Raw genomic sequence first — 13,146 nt, 5'->3', positions numbered from 1 at the left:
AGAACTTGGGATAATGCTCTTTGTCAACACGGCTTCCTGCAGAACAAACTGCAGAGAGCTCGAGGGCATCGGAACTGAGGAGCTACGGTAAGAGTCACACACACACACACACACACACACCGTTCAGCCACGTCACACACACACACACACACACACACACACACACACACTGTTCAGCCACGTCACACACACACACACACACACACACACACACGCTGCCGTCTGAAGGCCAAAAGCCTCGACAACCACTTTTTAACGAACAGCGGACCCGGCCGTATGTCTGCGATTGCAAAATGGCCGCTAAAATCTGAGGAAACTGCCAATCAGTGTGCGCCAGGAACTGGAGAGCACGACACCCCCTTCCCAAAATACCGCTTTCGCTCAACTGGACCGGTGAGCACAGGAGACTCCTTATACAGTACCCCCCACGGACGGACAGGCTCGTGTAGTGGAGAGTAGCGATGTGGGTTGGGGGGGGGGGGCGGGGCATTTAGAACCCGAAACAAACCACTAATCAAGAGGAGCCAAAAACGTTTACGGGGACGTCGGTCTGACACACGGCCACCGGACTGAGGTCCGGTCCCCAGGCCGCGCTTAGCGGGGGCTAACCCGAAAACGTGTGCCGGCGGCTTCGTTAGCGGCCGCTCGAAAGGCCGTCCCCCCTGACGAGGGCTGCCTTATGATGTCATTTCCTGGGTGCAGGCGCTTGTGCTTGTGAGAAAACCCCCAAAAAAAATTTTCAGTCACCAGTGGGTCGGTTATCAGTTCAGCAGTCGCATCTTTTTGTGTTGTGACCTTTGAGTGGGGTCACAGAAAAAAAACGAAAGAGCGACAACAGCTTTCACAGCGACGCGAGTCCGAAGACAAAAAGAGCTAGCGGTGGAAATTTACAGCTACTTTTATACCTGCTGAACCACAGCCGGCAGAAAGAACGCCTCGTTCCCTCCGCCCGCGTGGTGTCACCGCCTGACAGAACCGCGCGGCGGAGACCATGACGGGGGTCGGGTTGCACGGACGGAAAGCTGGGAGCGGCGAGACCGAGGTCCCGTTCCACACCGCGAACCCACGGTGCAACGTGTGTGTGTGGGTGAGAGTGTGTGTGTGTGTGTATGTGTGTGTGTGTGTGTGTGTGTGTGTGTGTGGGTGCGTGTGTGTGTGTGTGGGGACGCATGTGTGTGTGTGTGTGTGTGTGGGACGCGTGTGTGTGTGTGTGGGCGCATGTGTGTGTATGTATGTGTGTGTGTGTGTGTGTGGGGAAGCGTGTGTGTGTGTGTGTGGGCGCAATGCCCCCCCACCCCTAAAACATGTTGCTGTGGCAACCCAGAGAACGGGGTTCCGTTACCTCACCCCCGGCCCAAGTGCCCCAACACGAAGCCCCGACAGAAACTACAGCCTCCCGATTTAACTTTAAAAAAAAAAAAAAAAAAGGAAAAAGAAGGAATAAATAAATGAGAAGTGTAGGAATCACACGTCCTCTGGCGAAGGCACTTGACATTTCTGCTGACATTTGAGCCGCTTTGAATCAGTCGGAAAATATAGCGTGTCATCCCGACAGAGTACAGCGGCTCAAAAAAGGAAAGAAAAATAGCGCTCTCTCCTTATCGGAGAGATTACGCCGCTCGCATTATACGCAGCTAATGGAGCCGGCAGGTACTTTATGAATGAATTTTAAAACGCGTCAAACACTTAGAGGGGGGATTTAGGCCCTCTCTGAAGAAATACTCGAGAATATGCAAATACCCCCCCCCCCCCCCGAGAAGAATTAGGTTTGAGATTATTTGACGAGCGCAAACAATGAGGGAGCTCGCTCCCCCGGCTGCCACCGACAGTCGGAGGAACGCGATTAAGGTCCAAGGTTCTGACAACGCGGGGGGAAAAAAAAAACGGGTGAAAGGACAAAGAGGGCCGCTTTTAATTTATCGCGGGGATATGACTATCAATGTTCCCGGCCTTTGTTGTCTCCGGGAAGGCTAAGCGCCTGGGTGTCAAGAGGGAGCCGGAGGATGAGAGGACAGCGCGACTGTATGCTGCCCCCTACCTGCCGGTCCGTGTAACTGCGGCATTAAACAACGGGGACCAGTTACTTTAATCGCGGTACTCGAAGGCCAAGAACTGCTGGCTTTCGGGGAGTCGGGTGTGAAGGCTGTCCGGCCAATCGGTGGCACTAATTGTTCGGTTAATTAGCCGGGAGAAAAGAAAACCAGGGCCGGATTTAGATCCGAGGGCCAGATTTGAGTATCTGTGCAATGAGATTCTTAGTTTAGTCGACAAAATGGGGTCTTTTCTTTCCAGCTTTGACCGACAATAAAACCACTCTGTGAAGATTAGCTTCAGGAGCAGTTATTTATATTTGTGACTGCAACAAAAGGGGTGGCAAAAAAAGAAAAATTACCCAAAACTATATATGTGGGATATATTCTACGGGAATAGTTTTCCCTCCCCATCCCTCTCCGGTACCCACTGAGTGAGTGTGAGTGCATGTGTGTGTGTGTGTGTGTGTGTGTGTGTTGAGCGATAGGGTATGTGTTTTCCCTAATTGCAGCCAATCACATCACTCCTTTTAGCAGAAGCAAACTGTCGACGGTTTTCAAAATCGCTTCGTTACCATGGCCGCACGGCGCGCGGATCGACGCAGCGGAACACGGCGGGGAGCAGAGGATGCTGGGAGCCCACAGCTGCCCCGGTATCGATCCACAGCCTGTCTCCGCACGGGGGGTGAGGGGGGGCCTGCTGCACCCTCCCACAAAAAAGAGGGCCACAAGGAGGGGGGCACTGCTTTGTGGGGCTCCCCTCCTCACAAGTCCAATTAAGGAAGTCAAGGGGCCATTGCCCCCCAAAATACACACACCCACTCACTGCCTGCGAATGGCGTCACGTTCAGTAAACGTGTTTTCAGGATTCAAATCAATTACACTGACCCGGTCAGTATTTGTGATTCATAAACTCACCCACTCTGCTCGAGCTACACTAGCAGAGAGTTTGGGTTGAAAGCTGAGGTGACCTGGCTTGTTATTTTGAAGAACGTCAGTCAACACGCCTCGCGCTGAATCGTCTGCAAATAACAGCACAGCGAGCGAGGAGCTCGGCAGCGTAGGGAAGGCTGTAAATTCATCGCCCAATCAGACGAGCCGAAGCACACCGCGTCTCTCATCGCTTCTGCAACCAATCAGAGCTCGTTTTGCGGACCCTCTCTGGGCTCAATCAGCGCTCCGCAAACTCATTTTCCGGCCGCCGCCGCCGCACGCGGCGAAATTACCCGTGTTTATTCAACGGCGTGCCCCCCCCCCCTCCCCTCCCCTCCGCCCCCCCTGCCACCCCCACCCCCACCATCCCACCGCGGACCGTTATCAGCACCGCCGAAGACTGAGCAAACAAACGCGAGAGCGCGATTACCATCTCCCCAATCTGTCTGCGCCCCCCTCCCCCCCCCCCCCGCACACGTGTCACATATTACACACAGAAAGTGAGGGGGGGAGGGGGGGGGCGAGTACGCCGCGCTGTCTGCAGGTAAATAAGAGTGCTGGGAGATAAAAGCGAGCGGACGATTACACTCCAGCGCCGGTGGTCTGTAAACAGGCGTACACTCGGAGAGAGAGAGAGGGAGGGCGGGCGGCGGCGAGGCTGACCCGGTCGCCATGCCAACGCTCCCGGGGCTTACGTACGGGAGGCCCGCGCGTCTCAGCGGCTCTTCTCCCACCGTGGCGGGGATGGGGGGGGTGGACGGCACACGGAGAGAGAGCACGGCGGCCGTTTAGTGCTGCGCTGGGCCAGGGAGTCCATTAGACGATGGAAACGCTTCAGAGGCTTTTCTTCCTGGCACAAGCGGAGGGGCTGAACGCAGGACTGAACTCCATGCCATCCAGCCATGCCAGGGGACAGAGGCGGGCTGGGGGCCCGGGGCCACAGCTGACACTGGGGCCAAAACTCACCCAAGGGGCCTCAAGTCACCCACAGGGCCATGGCACACAGGCAACTCACAGGGCCCAACCAATTGGGCCACAGCTCACTGGCAAACTCACCAAGGGGCCAACAACTTGGAGCCAGACCATTGGGGCCACTCAGACGGCCACACCAGGCCTCCAAAACTCAGGAGCACTGAAAGGCAACTGCCATTCAAAATAGGAGATAAATTTAATTACATTATGGTCAATGTGTCTTTCAGAACAGAGCCTGAAGAGAGCTTATAATGACACACGGTGTGCAGACATAGTTTCATAAAAACAAAACATAAAAAATTAACAAGACAAAGTCGGAGTGCACCATGACCTCACTGGAACGTCCAAGGGACCTTTTAAGGAGATGAGCATTCACTTTTCTTATAAATACAAAGATAAATGAGACTTGTTCAAAGACCGGCAGAATTAGCATCTGTGTGTCACCCGATGCTAATCTGAAACGGGATGCTTCTGCTTGTCCGGGGGTGACACTAATTCCATGCGGGACATTACTGTGTGTCAGCGAGTCACATTTCCACAGGTACTACCCAAGGGCTGAAGCCCCTGGCCAACTGCCAGCAAGCCAAACCCCTTGACCCCCCCCCCACCCCCCTATGCCCCCCCACCCCCCACCGTAACTGCCATCGCGTCTCTGTGCCGCACCACACAACGCAGCCCCTGGAAAGCCCGCTAATCACAACAGAGCCCGGGGAATCCGCCATTGTCCGGCCCCGCGACCACCCCTGCCCCCCCAACCCCCCCCCACCCCCACCCCCCTCAATCACCGCAACCCACTCCCAAAATCTCTGGGTGATAAACAGAAGAATGAGGGATACAGACCGAACGATTAGACGCATAAGGGGAAGGATTAAGGGCTTCTAAAAGGACAAGGGGGGGGGGGGGGCGGGGGGGCGAACCACAAAGCGGCGAGCGTGGCGGTGTGGACGCCGTGTTCCGCGGGTAATAACGGTTTAGGGTGACGGCGGTCCTGGCGCTGGCGAGCGCTCGGTAACGCGAGCCGGGTGGGGGGGGGGAGGGGGGGGGCAAGGTCTCGGGCGCGGAAGCAGAGAGGACCGCGGCGTTCCACACAGGAATGCGACGGACCGACACCAACAGGTGTCCGTATCCCAACAGGTGAGCCCTGAACTCACCCCCCCCCCCCTCCCCGAAAGGCGCAATGAAGCTCTCAGACTCTGCGAAAAAGAAGCGTCATGGCCGAGATTATTCGGAACTGCAAACCTTTATGCTTTTACACATTTAGGGGCTGACGAGGAAGTGAGATTGATCTGCGTATTTTGGACAGTCGGCCGCAGGTGCAGTGATCAGGTGACACTTACACACGGCAGGACAAGTAGGGTAAACCTGCAGGGGAAAATCAGAGAGGAGGACGGAGAGAAACGGCGACTTTCACAGAGAAAAACAAGCCGCTAAACTAAGGTGGGACAGAGAGCTGGGTCAGCAAGAGGGATGACCTCCTGACCCCACAGTCCGGGCGTGTTCAACGAAACTCCAGCGAATTTCCAGGAAGCGCAGAGTAGAGGCCGTGAACAGGGATGAGGATGAGGATAAGGATCAGGAAGTGTCAAAGAGGAAGAGCAGCTTGCGGTCATCCCACTTGCGCGAGAAATTAGCTCCACTGTACTTTCGAGGCCCTCCACACACAGACACTGACAACTGATACTACAACTGAGGCGCAAGCAAGAGGTGAGAACAGAATGAATGAATGTCTAAGGCTTAAGGGCTCAAGGAACACTTATACGATCATAACAACAGAAAGGGGACGTGCGCCCTCGGGCCGGGGAACACACAGTCCCTCATAAAAGCTGCAGGGGGGGGGCTGGCGCTGGTCTCCTGGCACCGGTGACCCAGTTCCCGCGGCGCGGCGCAGCGAGGCCCAAACCCGATAGCCCTCATCGAATGGCCCCGCCGCCGCTGGAGCGAAGAACATCCCGGACCGCGCTAAACGGGGCGGCGGAAACGGATAGCGCGCCCGCCGCTGAAGATTAGCCCGACGCTAATCTCCCCATGGAGACGTGTCAGGCATTATGTCCCCCATCACACCAGCGCGCTCACGGGCTCCGTCATTAATAATGAGTCCAGCACCGGCTCCCGCTCTCTCTGTGCTGCCACTTAATGCACCTTCCAGAACATTAACGCCTTTACCATTTCCATACGGACAGCCATCACAGTAAATACACGATGACTGTCCAAAACCAGCTACACATTAAGCTGGAGCACAGAACGTATCTATCTCCGAAACTCAGAATCACCTTTGGTCCAACATCCACGTCCATCTCCGAAACTCGGAATCCGCTCAGGTCTGGCGATGTTTTTTGGTTTGGCAAAGGGAGTAGCCGCCCTGGGCTCTCTTTTCCCCATTTAGCTGCGTACAGTGATATTTCACTCCTTGCGAAGAGCAGCAGTAGCGCTGCTTATCGAATCGCCGGATAGCCGAGGTTTCGGCTAATCGAATCCGAGCCCCCACACCCCACCCGGCAGCAATTCTGAAACTAGTTTGTTTCGCGGTCTGCGGACGGCATCGATCGATCCGGGCCGCGGTCCGCGGGCTGGTCAGCAGGGCTGAGGGCGAGCGGGATTTGGATGGATGACATATCGATTCCATTAAGGGACCTTTAAAAAAAAAAAAGCCATTTACTGAGATAGAGAGAGGGAGAGAGGGAGGTCTCCATCTCGCTCTCTCCACCCCTCTCTCTCTCTCTGTCTGGCTCCGGCCTTATCAGTCTGCACAGTCCCCTCTGCTCCCCAGCACAGAGACCAGGGCCAAAAGCCCAGACCTCGCTTATAAAAGGGCTGAACTAATGGGGAAAAAGGGCCCAAGAGCTCCTCCAAGACAGCTCTCTGAGGGACAGTCCTCTCGCTCATTTTTTCACAACCACAACCAGACACACCATTTTAAAAAATAAAAATATATATACAGGATTAAGAAGAGGTTGACCTCATTTAGGAATGAGATCACAGGGTTGAGATTTTCCAACACTGTCGCCTCTGACAGGGCTGCCTCCCACCTGGACAAAAGGCCACTTCACCACGCCGACTTTCCATGACAGGAAACCCCGATCCTCGTCCATTTCCAGCGAGAGGGAAACAGAGAAAGAGGAAGACTGAAATAACGTCAGCGTGTCACTTCAGCTCCGCTCCACTTAACGACGCCCGGAAGCCCAATAATGAAATCAGGAGATACGGGGCGGAGAAAATGAAACGGCAGCAGAGGACGGTGTGCGAAAATTGAATGAAGCAAAACCCCTGCGTCAGCACTGCTCAGTGGACTGAGAACCCGTCGCTGTACTCTCTCTGGGTGTGCACCTTCAACACCTACATGATCCATTAAATTTAGCCATTTTACCAACTCGCCAATTCCTGAGATTTTGAGCGCAAGTCTTTTCTTGCTTGTTTCTATAACTATGGATTTATATAGTTTTATAGTGATATATATATACACATATACATCTAGTATGTTTCCATAGTCGAATATAAGGTTTGCACTGACTTATGCCCATGAGATGGAAAAGACTGAACAGTTCCTAAGCCCTTCTTTTTTTACCGAACGCCACTGGGACAGCCACGGCCTGGGACTGATGTAAGCACCAATCAGGTGTCAGCAAAAAGAGGCTCACAGTGCCTGAGCGGGCGGGGGGGGGGGGGGTGGGGGTGGGGGCAGGCGGTTGGGGGCTCGTTAAGAGGACCTGCCGGTGCCGGACGGGTAACAAACGCATCGGTTCGAGTCGCGAACCGTCCCCACCTCATTACCGCCACCGGCACTTCGCTGCGTGGCGGGCGATCTGAAGGAGAGCGTGGTGACCCCGGGGGGGGGGGGGCGGGGGTTTGGGGGAGCGGTCCGTGGCGCTCGACCACCGTCGTGGTGACACCAGGCCTGCTCAGCGCGTGACCGCTAAACTGCTTTTCACCTCTCTCACCCCTCCCTTTCCTCACAGAATGAATGAATCATTCTGACTGGAAAAGGATGGGGGGAGAGAGAGAGAGAGAGAGAGAGTGAGAGAGAGAGAGAGAGCAAAAGACAAAGTGAAAGAAAGAAGAAAGAGAGAGGGAGAGACAGAGAAAGAGAGCGCTGGAGGGCGAGTCACATCCCCAGGCTCTTTCGGACCTCCCCCCCCCCCGCCCCCCGCCCCCCCGCCCCCCCTCCAGGTGAGGAGCGCTTGTGGGATGTGACTCAGCTTCCCGCTGAACTCCTTTCCCATTACACGGCAGACCGCGGCAAACAGCACCATTTAAGGCTCTCTCCCTCTCTCTCTCCCTCCCTCCCTCCCCGCCTGTCAAACGGAATGTGCCCCTCCTCCACCACCCCCCCACCAAGGGACACCGCAGAACAAAAGTGTTCTGACCCGCCCCGTTCCAGCGTGACTGACACCGCCCCCTCCAGCCAGCGCAAACGGACAGCCAGACCAGCGGAGTGAAACAACGAAACTACAACCGTACGCTCAGAGCACGACACACACACACACATTACACATTTAAGGGCTTTAGTGGACACTCTTATCCACAGCGACTCACCCCCAGTTCACATTCTTTACATACGGTCCATTTATACGGCTGGATATTTATTTAGGCCCACCCTTCCTTCGTTCGGCCTTACAGAAGCTGCTCTGTGAAGCCTCAGGACTGCAAGACACGCGTCCATACGACCGTGACTGTCACATGACTCCTTTGATGGATTATGGCCGCCGCTGATGGCCTCTTCCGCCTCTCCTTAAGAGGCGAGAATGCGTGCGCTCTGTGTGTGAAGTCAACGGAAAACAGACCGCTTCTTCTGCCGGCAGGCTGCAGTTCACCAAAGCCACCAGAGGTGGGGCTACTGAGCAATGAGACCAGAGGTACCCTGCTGACAGTAAAATCCTGCCAGGTTGTGCCTCACTGTACAAGAGTCCCATTGGTCAGATCTCAAACAGAGCAGTTTCTCTCTCTCACACACACACACACACACACAACCAAACCCTCCACAACAAACCACACAAACACCATGCACGCACACCCACCCCCATCCATCGCCGAGGTATACAGTCCTTGATGTTAATGCCACTTCAGATGTGTTATCACAAAAGTCCTCCAGGGGGTGGGGTGGGGCGGTAGGAGGAGTCCTTCCTTAGTGAGCGTAAAGTATTTCCCAGAATTCCCCTGCCTCTCTGCACCCCTGAAATCTTCCTGGTTCTCCGTGTTTGATGGCGGTAAGCCCGTCTCAGCCAGCTCTAACGACTATAGTCCAATATTGCTCCTTATTGTCGCTTTCAACATCCAGACCCGAGAATCCTTGCAGTAACAACTAGGCCTGTATTCATAAAGCTTTTCAAAGCAGGCAGGCTGAGCTAGGACCAGTTCTGCCATTTAGCTCATAAGATATGGCTAGGATATGAACAGATCAACACTCCTACAGTGAGATGTTTTATGAATACAGACCCAGGGACTGGCATATTTCATACACAGCCAAAAATATCTCACACACACACACACACACACACATGCACACGCTTTGACAAGTCGCTTACTAAATGCTTGGATTTAAATTTTTTAAAAAGAACAGTAAACATAAGTCATTCAGGCCTCTGGATAAACCAACAGCGTTAGTCATTGGCAATTAAAATTCACACTGAATGAGACACCAGCTCACACCGAGTCATATCCTGCTTCAAATGCCCAAATTCTTCAGTGAGTCACTTTAAAAAAAAAAAAAACTGTCAGTCAATTAGCCGCATGATTGGCCTGGGCTAAACACAGTCAGAATGCCTTCCCTGTGCAGAACATGAGTGTGCATGTTTTCAGCCTGTTCTGACCCAGAAACCCCCGCATAGGCTCAAAGGCTTGCAGGTGACCCCAATCATGAGTTAATAAGGGTTGGATGTTTTTTTTTTTTCTTGTTTTTTTTTACCCCCAGAGGTACGCCAGACACCCCTGCTGAAGACCCAGGGTGCAGGACCCCGGGCGGCCTCGAAAACGAGAGACGCGGCGCAGAGAACTCCGCAGATGGAGCGGCCGACAGCGGAAACGCTAACAACAGAACGCTAACAGCGGAATGCCAGACCTCACGCGGCACGCTATTTTCCAACGAGGCGGCCAAAAACAGAGAGCAGAGAGAGCGGAGAGCAGAGGGAGAAGAGAGGGAGAAGAGAGAGAGAGAGAGAGTGAGAGAGAGCGGGATTAGGGATGCCGCAGGACGACAGGTTTTGTTTTGACCGTTAACTTGGCGGCCGCACACGCGACCCGCCGCGTTTCGCGAACGATAAACAAAGAGAGCGTTGCCGTTTAGTCTTCTTATTGTCCCACTGCAGCGGGTGACACACCTGCCACCGCCTCTTTTCCGCCCGGCAACAGGGCCGACTCGAGGTCAACAGCCGACCAATGACGAGGGAGACGGGCCGGCCCCGCCCTCACGCACAAAACAAAACCGGTACAAATGCTTCCAACACACTACTTACTGCGAGTACGCAGCGACAACGAAGTGTGTGTGCGTATACATGTGTGTGTGTGGGGGGGTTTGCAAAGGCAGCGGAAGAACAAAAAAATAAAACAACCGAGCAGCCGAAGAGGATTAGTGATGATCTCGTGAACAAACGAACAGATCACTGCTCCATTGGATTCGGGGCGCAGCAGTACCTCCCACCCCACCCAAGACCCCAGAGTCCCCCCCTGCCTCGTAGACAGCCCCCCACCCCCCACCCCCCACCAGGGGCGTGATCTTTCCAGAGGTCTCCCGATAGGAAGGGCAGGTTCTCAGGACACGCCCGTCTCCGTGCCCACAAGCGTGGAGCGTTCCTGCCGCGCGTCCTTCCTGGTGCGAGCCGTCGGCTGCTCCCGGTGTGTGCGCTCACCTTACGGCACACGCCACTGTCCTCTGACTTCACCCAAAACAGTTTGGGAAGGGTTGGGTTGGGTTGAGCTGGGTTACAGGTGGGTTGGGAATGACTGGGTTGAGTTTGGTTGGTTTGGGTTGGGAAGGGCTTGGTTGGGTTAGGCTGGGTTTGGTATTGTTGGGTTGGTTTGGCTTGGGAAGGGTTGGGTTGGGTAGAGAAGGTTTGGGCTGGGCTGGGTTGGGTTGTATACAAAAGGAGTAGCAGAACAAGTGGGCCACAGTAAAATAAAATGAGCTCAGCAGACTTTGCATGTGACAGTGCGGTGCTGTGGATTAGGGGGCCTGTAAGCCTATTACAGGAGGTTTGGACAGAAGGGGGGGGTGGGGGGGGGACCACCCCGTCTCCCTCACCGACACCCAGTCCAAGATTAGCCCCGTCCCCAGGACCCCCGGCGACGACCGACCACGGGAGCAGGCATGGAGGATGGCCCCCCCACCTCCCCCCCAAACAAAAAGAGATTTCCTGCCCTCCTGCTCCAGCCCCTGCCCCTTCAATATGCTCCCTCTGGCAGGAACAGGCCTGCTAATTGGACAGCTCTCCAGAAAAGAACTGCTAGCATCTGTTGCGATCGTGCTCTTTGTTCTTCTCCTGGTAATGAATTACGTCAGCTGAGCGCACTAAAGAGAGACAGGTGAGGCTTGGCTGGTGGTGATGGAGGGGAAAAAAAACAAAAAAAAACCTTAATCCGCCACATGCCCAACTTCCCCGCCCCCCGCACCCCCCAAAAAAAACACCACTTCAGTGAGAGCAGACAAGCCCAGCCCTGTTACTCAAAGCACTTAATAGCAGTCCGAGACGGATGGACGGACGGACAGGTGTTACGATAAAACTCCACACAACCAGTAAACAGGGACGTTTGAAACGGAAAAACTCACTGCTATCAGAGAAGGCGAAATAAAATTAGCAGAAAAAAAATAATAATAAATTAGTCAAGCAGAGCTTCAAATAGTGTTTTTTTTTTTTTTTTTAAACGATCCCCAAAGCGCCTCGCGGCCGAACGGCACCAAGCGGAGAGGAGACGCGGCGCCTCCTGGTGGCGACTGAACGACCGCGCGCTGTCCCCAGACCCGCCGTTTACGCCAGAAAAACAAGCGAGGCAGAGTGAAACGGAGAGGGAGGCGGAGAAGGAGGGCCCCGGCAGGGCCAGAGAAACGAGCAGCTCGGAACGGGACCCCAAAGGGACCCGCAACGGGACCCGCAAAGGGACCCGCAAAGGGACCCGCAAAGGGACCCACAACGGCACCGGGCAGCTTCTTCATTCACACAGAAATATTCCCAGCTTCAGATAAAAAAATATTATAACAATAGAATGGAGGGAAGAGAAATTGGCTCAATTTCATGTTTTCACTCCGTATGAAATGAGCAAGCAATACGTACAATGGGTACAACAGAACAGCCCTGTTATTCTCTCCCTCTCTCTCTCTCTCTCACACACACACACGCACAATGCTGCTAAATACAGCCGTTAAGTCCATGACCCTTCAATTTCTAACCTTTTGGTTAAATATATGTGACAGAGGGGGGGGGGGAAGCTGAATGCAAATTGAAGATACTCCAAAGTAATAATATTTCTGTCAGAGCTACCCCCTCCCCCCCTTTTCTCCAATTACACAATCCTTCCCCCCCTCCCTCACACATTCTGGCACGGGTGCAAAGAGAGGGAACAAAATAAATAAAATAAATAAAAATAAAAAAAAAAGAAAAATGTTTTAAGAGGGGCTGTTTGACACTCTGCCATTTCAATGACAAACACAATCTACCGCTCAAATGATTCTACTGGGGGATTAACATTTCTGAGGTTGAGCCTGAGATTAGGAGCGCCGATCTTGAATTTCATCATCTTCCAGTGGCACAAAAGCTTATTCATCCCTCTCTTTTTCCCCCCATCCGTTTCTCTGATGAAGGTAAAGAGGTAGAGGGGGAGAGGGGTAGAGGAAAGCCCCCCCCCACCGCCCCTCCCTTTTTCGACTGCTTTCCTTGTATTTCCACATTAGCCGGACCCCCCCACCCTAGCCCTCTCTCACAATTGCTGCACACCAGTTCCCTCCCAGTCAGGTGCTGCCCCCTAATGGGGACACCCTGTCACTGCAGCCGTGCTTCCTGGTCAGCAGAGCACAGGGAGGTGGCATGTAAGAGACAGCGTTGTTTAAAGATCCTGCACGATCATTTTTTTTTTTCTAGTTTTTAATGTGCTCACTACACCAAAAGATAGAGTAAAGTAGATCTATTAAAATGTCAAACTATTAAAATGGTGATTTTGATTGCAAATAAACCAAGAGTATTCTCACTCACCTCTAAGACAGGATCACAAAAAGCTGCGCTGTCTCAGG

At 53.8% G+C, this 13,146-nt stretch overlaps 1 pseudogene; it reads right to left on the bottom strand.

The window, feature by feature from the left end:
* LOC135249557 (EH domain-binding protein 1-like) overlaps nt 1-13,146 on the bottom strand; it is a 112,218-nt pseudogene that overhangs the window by 75,693 nt on the left and 23,379 nt on the right.

Source organism: Anguilla rostrata, chromosome 2 (genome assembly GCF_018555375.3).
Source record: "Anguilla rostrata isolate EN2019 chromosome 2, ASM1855537v3, whole genome shotgun sequence".
Lineage (NCBI taxonomy): Eukaryota > Metazoa > Chordata > Actinopteri > Anguilliformes > Anguillidae > Anguilla > Anguilla rostrata.
This window is presented reverse-complemented; position numbering and strand designations above follow the sequence as displayed.